The following is a 10,284-nucleotide window of genomic DNA, read 5'->3' on the forward strand; positions in this document are numbered from 1 at the left end:
CAAAGCATTTCAAGCTTCTCAAACTAAACAAAAATTCTGATTTTAAATTATATTTTTTTTTTATAAAATATATTTCATATTTAGTTCTTGCATGAGAAACTGATCTGGTTATTTAAATCTATTTTTTTTTATTCATTCTATTTTTTCAGCTTTTTTTATTAGTTATTTCAAGCAGTTTTAAAAAATCAACTGCTGTTGGTTGTACCTAGACAACAGGATAGTTAATTGTTAAAAAAAATTCATATGTTTTTCATGAGTCAACTTATAAGTTCTCACAAAATTTATAATTAAATATTAATAAATAACCTATATGTTTACAATTGTTATGGTGTCTCTTTATTTCATGTTACATACTTTGAATGGCAACTTTTTAATGACTCCCCCATAGTTTTCTGATTTGTGTATAATGGTGTTCATTAATGTCTGATTTTACAAAATTTAATTTATATCGCAATTTCTATTTTTTAACTCTCATTCAGTGACAACAATATTTTTTTAAGCAAGTATGTAAATAAAGTTTAAGGATATGCTTTATTTTTTAAAACATATATAATTATGTCTTCAGTATTTATGATTTTGTATTATCATTATATATTTTTTTATTTGCTAACATTATAATGTTTATGTATATTGGATAGAAAATTTTTATGTAATGTAAAATGTCTATATTCTTAGTGCCAAAGAAAAAGTAAATTCTAATCTCTGTATACTTTTCTGGATGTATATGGATTTTGAATATTTTAAAATCTATTAATGATTTCTTCCCCTAATTTTTTTAACATAGGTGCACAAAATTTGCATATAAAGTCTTTTTTTTTTATGTGAAGAAAAAGTCATTAATGATCATCAATCAAAAAGTTGTTTTGAAATTTTACTAATGCAAAATAAGAAACATAATTTGAGTTTAAAGCCAAAAAATTACCTAATTATTAATTATTATCTGATTATAAAAAATTTGCTTACTATAACCAAATTATTTTATTGCTAGACAATTTTGAGTGATAATTGTCTTTGGTTAATATTTGGTCTAGAATTGTCTCATTATGATTCGTAATAATTATAAGGCAAAATTAGGAAAATTTGCCACGTCATCATCCTGATTCACCCGTCTAAGCCACAGTGGGTTTTCCTGGTCTGTTTATTCATGATGTTATTTATTCTTTCTTGTCTATTGAAGTTTTCTAGTTTTGTTTCTCTCCTTTATTTTCCATTTTTTTGTTAGCAACTTAACGTTTTGTATTTCAAATCACTTTTGTTTCTTCTCATTCACGTCTGGCTAGTCTTGAAAATATGTGCCTATTTACGAGCCCTTGTAACATGTTGACTATTTTTTCCAATCTGTATATTGTTGTAGTTAATGTCATTTCATTTTAAGCATTTCTCAAAATAGGGTCAAGATTTCCAAAGACAAGTGCAAAATAAAGTCATTTTCAAAACTTTATAAATATTAATAATAATTCCATACATATTTTTAAAAAAATTATAAAAATACACATAAGGTGAATTTGCGACAAAAAGCGATTGGCTGACAATTTTTTAATCACCACTTGTTATATTTAGTAGCTCTATGGCCAAAGGCAACTATTAATTTTGCCATATACTAATAACTAATTAGATCATTATACATTAATAATGGTTAGTACATTAAGTATAATTGTCTAATTATTGAATGATTTGTTTTGAAGCCAGAAAACAGAAGTAATGTTTTGTAAGAAAATGAGCAAAACAAAATTTTAAAAATCAATTTTCTTCATAAATTAATGGTCACATCTATGACATTAAAATTTTTTTTTAACAGTGGATTCAAATTTATTTTTTAACAGTGGATGAAAAGTGCACAATTTTTAAATATGGAAATTTTGATGTTACATAGAGCTGTTCCTTTAGGTAATTAAAGAATTTTTTTAGTCCCTGATGTTGCTTATAACCCCTGAATTAAGTAATATTGCATCCGAATGAATTCAATAAGTTGGGGTCCTATTCTAGTTATAAAAAAATGTATGATAAATTATATCCTTGGCACAAAATATTATAATTATTTCTTCAATATTATTTTCATAATTTCAAACATTTACTTTTTTATGATTTAGTTGTTTCTTAATTTTTATTACATTAAATCCTTATTAGTTGTATATATTTTTTATTTTATTCTATTTATATTATACTACTTAAATTAAGAGTGTTTGATTTTGGACTCAGTGACACTGTCTCTGTCCCTGAACCTAATTTTTGTCTACTTCCAAGCAAAAGTTGAGCGCCTCTAGCTCATTTTAGTTGCAAATTTTATTTTAAGTAGCTCAAATCAATTTCAACTTGACTTGTATGTTTGTAAATTATGTCGTTTTATCCCCTTTCCTACTTTTTTCCTCTATGAGCATTCCTTAAAATACTAATGTTCCTAATGTAAGCCTGATTCCTTATTATAATCTATCAACAACAAACTTTTTTTAAACTGTCCCACTGTTTTGAAAATGTGATAATTTGGGAGAATGTTTTATCCATGTGCACTATTTCTCTTTCTAATAGCATGGAAAAACTTGATTTGCTGTGTAAAAGGAAGAATGTAGGTTGAAATTCAAATTTCTAGTAAGACCATCAATATGGTTAAAACATAAAATAGGTAATGCATTGTTACATAGTTCAAACTGAGTAGTAAACACAAAGGATAAAGTTGAAAAATAAAAGCAAGAAGTACTGTAATTTATAGACAAAACTATGCTAGTATACAAAATAAGTTATAGGCAAAACTGCAATATTTAGAATAATTATTTAATTTACTTTTTTATATTCTAAGTTCATTTTTGTACATTTGTTTTTTTCATAAGACTATAGGTTTTGAAAATATTACATCTCATTTTCCATTCATTTCCATTATATTTAAGCCTACATATATTATCCAATAAAAAATATTACTTGTTGACTGCAGTGTTACTATTTTCTTGTGAAATAATATATCTTATATTTTCCTTGTAAACAAATTCTCTTATTACTCTTATTTGCTGTTAATTTTCTCTGAACAATAACTGTAAGTTTCTAATCATTTTTGTAATGTAGCATTATTACCATCATGGGTTTAATGTTTTACTATTGAAATTGTATCCAAAGTTTTCTAATGTTTATTTGCCTCTGCTATAATTTTTTTTCTTCGCTTTTTAGCATTTTTTTTGTTCTAATTTATCTTTAATATTAAATTTATTGTTATCAGCTATTCTTTTACCTTTTGATCCAGAAGCTCTTATCAACCTGATTGTTTTATTGCATGACCAAATGATTCATCCATATGTTATTTGTTGAAAGTTCTTTATGTTAGTTTCAAGATAATTTGTTACACACTTATGTGCTACTTAAAATAATTCCTTTTAAACTAATTAGGATTACGGAGCATTTTAATGAATACTTTTTACTTTTAAAGCCCAGAATGTATTCTTAGATATGTGTTGTAATTAAGAGAGAATGTATGCCTGATATATTTCCAGAACAATGAATTATTTGGTAGTTATTTTCTGTTTAAGTCAACTAAGCACTCTTTAAAGTTTTTTAACCAGTCGAAATTAAATGGATACTCTAAGTAAGTAGATAAAAAAATTATTGTAGCTGATAAAAAAATAACTTTTAGGGTTAACAATTTCTTCCTAATTTCTTAACATTTTTCAGTTACATTTCATGATTTACATATTTTAAAATTTGCTCCCAAAACATATTCTAGCTAAATAACATGGTTTTCTTTTTTATTACATTTTTATTTGCTTTTAAATGATATTATTTTTTTTTCTGATGGCATCATTACTCTTAAATCAGAGCTTATTTAAAAGATAATATATTGGTTTTTCATATTAAAATTAGTCTTAACGTATGTAAATTATACCTTTTTTAACTTGCAAAATTAATAGTCATTGATTTTTACTTTTTATGCTGTACTATTTTTGTCAGTAAGCTAAATATTAATTAAAAGTATGTGAATCATAAATTTTTTATTTAAATAAACTTAAAATACTGGAGCAAAAAATAATTTAAATATAAATGCAAAGTTTGAGCTCGTCGTGGACCTGAAAAAAATTTCTAGGCCCCCATCTGGAAAAAGTTGTGTCACCCTATGTTAAAATGTTATTTACAATCATTGATTCCTTTTGCATACTGAATTTTAACAATAAATTTTTATTTCATGTTACAGTTCTATATTAATTGAAAATAAAATAGAAAAGGGACATTTACCTATGTTCCTTGTAATTATACATATTTTATTTATAATTCTTCCTGTTTAGTTTTTCTAGCAAATGTTCCTAACTCATTAATTTCTTTGACTTAGCTACTTTTCCTTAACTTTGCCCTAGACATCCAACATACTGTGATTACTGTAGATTTACTATAGTGATACATCAAAGTCAAGTATTTAACATATTTTGCTCTGTATAAAAATAGAATTTCTATCTAATATAATAAAATGTAAATAAAATATTTTAATGGGAAAGTATTTTTGAAGTGAAAAAATGTGTAAGAAATATTATAGTATGTCAATTCTATCTATGCATTAAACGGTATGCTGAACAAAAATAATTACATTTGTGTAAAAATATTATCAAGATCAAACACGTCTGTTTGCCTGGTGCATGATTCAAGTTAAGGGAAAATATTATTTTTAATATTTATTATTAAATTGGGGAAAACATTATGCATCTAATTGTATATTATGTGATAAAGACATTAAATTTAATATACAGTGAACTCTTGCTACTTCGATATCCGATACAACAATAACTCCCTCTATTAGGATAATGTTACGTGGTCCTGACGAACTTTCGTATGAATCAATGTTACCCTCCTCTCGATATTACTATATTCTCTGAAGCAATAAACCCTGTAAAACGATTTTTTTTTCAAATTTCCACCCTCATTGCCTCTATTTATTATTGGTTTTCAAATAATGTAAAAAATCTTATTTTGTCATCTTTTGCCATTTATCCATTTTTTTCTAACAAGAGAAGACTCATTGCTGACCCCCGCAAGAGCTTCCATTCTTAGAATGGCCTCCCTTATCTCTTAAGAAGTCACAGATGTAACATTCCTATTTGATTTAATTTCTTTCATGTTTAAAGGTGATCATGAGTCACAAATAACCACAAGCATCACATTAACATCTGAAAAAGAACTTTTTCCGTGGAGCGCCATTCACAAACGAAAATCATTTTCGTATTTTGAACTCAATGCTTACTTTGTTGGCTGACTTAACAGTCAGAAAAATGAATAAACAAACAAAAATATCAGATTATTTTCAACAAAAATGGTTTTCAGTTATGTTTGCGATCTTATTTTATTTCAACTGTTTTTAATATTTAACCATAATGAACACTCCGAAAAGTAATTTTTTATATAATATATACATTTTTAGTTAATACATATATAACTTTAAAATTAAAAAAAAAAATCTTATTGTGTCCTTCGATATAACAATATATTCTTTTACAACAATATATTTATTTGGTCCCAAAAATATTGTTGTAGCGAGGTTTTACTGTATATGTGTGTATGGTATATATATATATATAAATTGAACAAATTTTTTTTAAAAAGTACTTCTTTCTTTATGATGAATCAGGAAATTGCGAATAGTTCAACTTTGGTTCTAAAAATCTGGTTCCTGATTAAGTTCATTATGAAACTCGAATAAAATCTTCAAAAGTTAAAGAGAAATGGCTGGATCTATAAAATTTGTACTCACAACCAGATAATTCTACTGTTTAATGGTTTCCTTGGGTCTTCAAAAATTTTAATAGTGATATAAAATTTAATAAAAAAATTTAATAATACCAGCAATGTTAATATCAGCCGGAATTTCTTTTTTTAAGATGACACTTTAACGTTTTGAGATCAAATGGGAAAGTCTTAGATGCTGATACATATATTTTTTTCTTCAAAATAACTTATAGTAGTGGTCACTAAATGGATGAAATAATCAAGGTTTGCCTCGTTTTCATTGATACTATTCAATTTTTGAGAGGCCTCTGGGAAAATCAAAACTCTAACATAGTTCTTTTTTTAATAGTTAATGTTCAACGTCAACTATAATTATATTCATGTCAACAGTTAAGATAATAACATGCATCAGATTCTATCTCAGATCTATAATTTAACTTTTTTTTTAAATTTATATTTCTGAGGAAATTGAAAAATTTCCACACTGTTTAAAATTTTTATCATGAACTTTTCAAAATCTATCTAAATCAACAACAAAGTATTAATAAAGATTGAAGTCAGGTTTATCAACATGGCTCATTAATTCATTTTGGTAATTGGTTTAAGTCATACTGAGATTTCAATTTAATACTTGCAAGCGACGTCGCACAGGGCTCAGCCAGTCTGGTTTAACATAAACAAGTGACGTCGCTTACAGGTATCCAAACAAATCTGGCACAAAATTTGATTCAGCTTGACAGTATACCCAAGCCTTAAGGCTATAATGTTAACATGCCATGCACAACCATATGATAAGTTGAAAGTACCTTATTGTCACTTTAGTTATCTATATATTCACTACTAATATCTATAAGTTTTAATTTTATATAGTTCTTAAAATTATTTTGTGAAAGTGTTATGTTACTAACATTCCATTATTCCAAGATAGTTTAAACAGTGTTATGAGTGAAAAATTTTGGCTAATTTAAATAGTTCAAAATATAAAGAGAATTATACAAATAAGTATTTATAGTACTTTAAATACATGATTTAGAAAAGTTAGAATGTATGCTGTGTCTGCTTGTTTATTTATTTCAACCATTTATTTGTTTTGCAATTTGCTTGAAATATGCAATTCTCTAAACTTTTTTTCAAATATTTCCTTTCTGATATTGCTGTCTTTAGAGATGTCTTTTGATGTGTGTTAAATACCACTCTCTCATTTTTCCATTTAACATCGTTATTTAAAATTATACTTGTTAATATTTAGATTTTATTTATATCTAAATAAAGTTCTATTAAATTTAGTATTTGTATTTATTTTTAAGTGTGATGAAAAATTCAACACGATTTACAAATATAAAAAGAAATCTTATTTAGTATTTAAAAAAAAAAGTTTTATGATTGCCTTATTAAGTAATTTTTCCATTTAATTTTATTTTATTTAATTTTCAATTCTTACAATTCAATCTTAAATATTGTTAAACGAGAGTAAATTAATTGAATCGAACATTTTTGGCTGCTGTTTTCTTTTTTTTTTTTTCTTTCTTTTTTCTCCTTTCTTAAGAGACATTATATCACGATAGAAAATTTTCATTGCGAATTCACTTTTACGTACATAAATAATTCAAAGTATAGAAAAAGTGAATTAAAGTAAACCGTGATGTTTCAAATGCCATAAAAAAGTGTTTCAAAACATTAAAATTCAAGATCTCGCTATGAGGAAGTTAATCATGAAATAATTTGTTTGGACTTTGATATTTTTAATATATTTTTTCAGCATTTAAAACAAATTAATTCGTTTTTATTTATTTATTTTTTGTAAGTAGATATTATTTACATCACACTAGAGCTGCACATTGGCGATGGTCTGGGAAACATCCCTGAGGATGATCCGAAGACATGTCATCGCAATTTTAATCCTCTGCAAAGGATATGGCTCCCTTGCTTAGATGGCCCGACAATCTGCGCGCGAAGTCGACCACTTTACGGTAGAACAGCTTAACGAGGACCGATACCTCTCACCCTCGGTCCCTGTGTAGGCTGATCAAAGTGGTCACCTAACTGCTTACTGGTCGCAGCCAGTGATGCTTGACTTCGGTTTTCTACTGGGAACCGTGTCTTTACGATCAGTCCACTGCAGGCCTATTTTTTTTATTTTACTCCTTGAATGAAAAAAATATTCAAAATAACAACAAAAAAATCGATGTCAATTATTATTTTCCTACATCAAAATATCAATTTTGATATTTTAAGAAAATTCAGAATATCAAAATTTTTTTTAAATAATTTTTCAGCATTTGGAACAAATTATTATTTATTTTATTTGTAATTTTAGAAAAAAAATTATCAAACAAATATTTTATATCAATTATTATTTACCTATATAAATTTTTATATTTTAAGAAATTCCAATGTATCAAAATTTTGAAAATATTTTTTCAGCATTTGAAACAAATAAATTAGTTTTTTATATTTGTAATTAACATGCTGATTTCTTTTTTTCAAAATCCAAACAAATTACTGCTGGTTTACTAAATATTATGCAATGGAGAAGTTAATGTTGCAATAATTTGTTTGCATTTTGATATTTTTAAAATATTTTTTCAGCATTTAAAGCAAATTAGTTTTTTTTTTAATTAAAAAAAATATCAAGCAAATGTTCTATATCAATCATTATTTACCTATATAAATTTTAATATTTTGAATAATTCAAAATTTCGAAATATTTTTTCAGCATTTGAAAGATTTTTTATATTTGTAATTTACATGCTGATTTTTTTTTATTTCTGTAATTAACAATGCTGAAAAGTAATTCAAAATATTAATTATGGCAGGGATATTAAAGATTACGCAGTAAGGAAGTAATCCTATCGTAGTTTGTGTGCATTTTGATATTTTAAAAAAAAAGTTTTCAGCATTTAAAACTTCATAGTTTTCTCTAGGTTTACTTGAACTTATTTTTCTCGAAATTCTAAATTTAAAAATACTAATGGATGTGACAGATAATTTGTCATGAAAAGTATCTATCCTTGTATAGAGTCCTTTTAACTTCTTTAAAAAAGTAATTTATTTTGTATTATTTTTGTATTTTTTTCTCTAATATGGTGAAAAATTTTGTATGATTTACAAATATGATTTAAAAAAAACTTATAATATATTTTGCACTTTTGGTTGCCAAAGCTTTTGGTTATAGATATTTAGCGCTTTTATGTTGCCAAAAGCTGGTGAGAAAATTTTGTCATCACTTCATCTTTTCTTAACACATAAAAACTTTGAAATAGCTACTTTTCAGTAATATTGGGTAATACTTTAATTTTAATATTGTTGTATATCATTCGAAAATATCAGTATATCACAAAACTATTATTAATTCCATTGTTTTTAATTTATAAATACAAAATTAACTTATAAATACAGTACTTAACAATATATTCAAATACTTTATTTTATAGCTGGCATTGTACAGTCGACCCACTTTTAGGTTTATGACTCGCCAGGTTATCGTCAAATGACATTTTGGCCACTTTCCGTTTATCTAAAGTGCTTAAATCTTAACTGGGGCTCTGTACCTGATAGCAATATATGTTAGCCTGCCCTGTACCTGATAGCAATTAATTTATCTTTCTTTCATCGCTTGTCAAAATTTTGACTTTTTTCCGATACAGACTGAAAAAAATGAAAGATTTTTAAAAAAACTGGGTTTTCCAAGTAGACTGAAAAGGAGAAAATAATTCAATTTCTGTCATACTTAAAACGAAAAACTTAGATCGTATCATTTTCGAAATAAACTTTTATCATCACTGATAATTACCCTATCTCCCACGTTTATCGAAAGTGACGCACTCTACGTTTTAAGTGAATTTCGTTAATTATCATCTCTTTCCTTCTTATTGTCTGTTAGTTCACTTAAAAAGAACATTTTGTAAAATTTTTACTGTATATTTTGATCCTGAAATAGATTTTTTTGCCCCAAACCTGATCATAATGCATTCTTTAGTCTTGTAAAATCGGAAGAAAAAGAATTTTTTGAATAAGATTTTAGTTAAGAAGAGAGTTATAAGAATTGTGATCGTCCAAAACAAAGTGCACTTCCAAATCAAAACGTTAAAAGCTGGGTGGACGAAAAATCATGATTTTTTAAAAAAAAATTATATATATATATATTTATAGTTTTCAATTAAGGCTCTGATTGTCGCGGGAGCTCATGTGATAGTGCGTTCACCTCCCAGCTGGCACCGACCTCAGTACTGACGTAAAATATACTTAAATGTAGTTGACGGGTCATGAGTTAGATTTCCTTTGTCGTCTGGCTAACTGTGGGAGGTTTTAGTAGTTTTTTTTGAAAATGTGGGTTAGTTCCATTAAAACATCCTCCCCGGAGACTAGTTTGATCCAGGAGTTCAATTGTCTTCTGTGTTTGGGTTTGAAATTGGAAAGCTACGGAGTTGAACTGACTGAACTAACTAACTTCTGAGTTAACGACTATCATTGATAGTCGTGAACTTAGGATTGGGTCTGCTGTTCAACGCCTGTTATAAAATAAAATTAAAAATAATGAAAATTCTGATACAATTTTTTAACTAAAATACTGAATATTTCAAACAAATTGTT

Source organism: Parasteatoda tepidariorum, chromosome 5, assembly GCF_982258835.1.
Source record: "Parasteatoda tepidariorum strain Cologne lab strain chromosome 5, Ptep-v5.0, whole genome shotgun sequence".
NCBI lineage: Eukaryota > Metazoa > Arthropoda > Arachnida > Araneae > Theridiidae > Parasteatoda > Parasteatoda tepidariorum.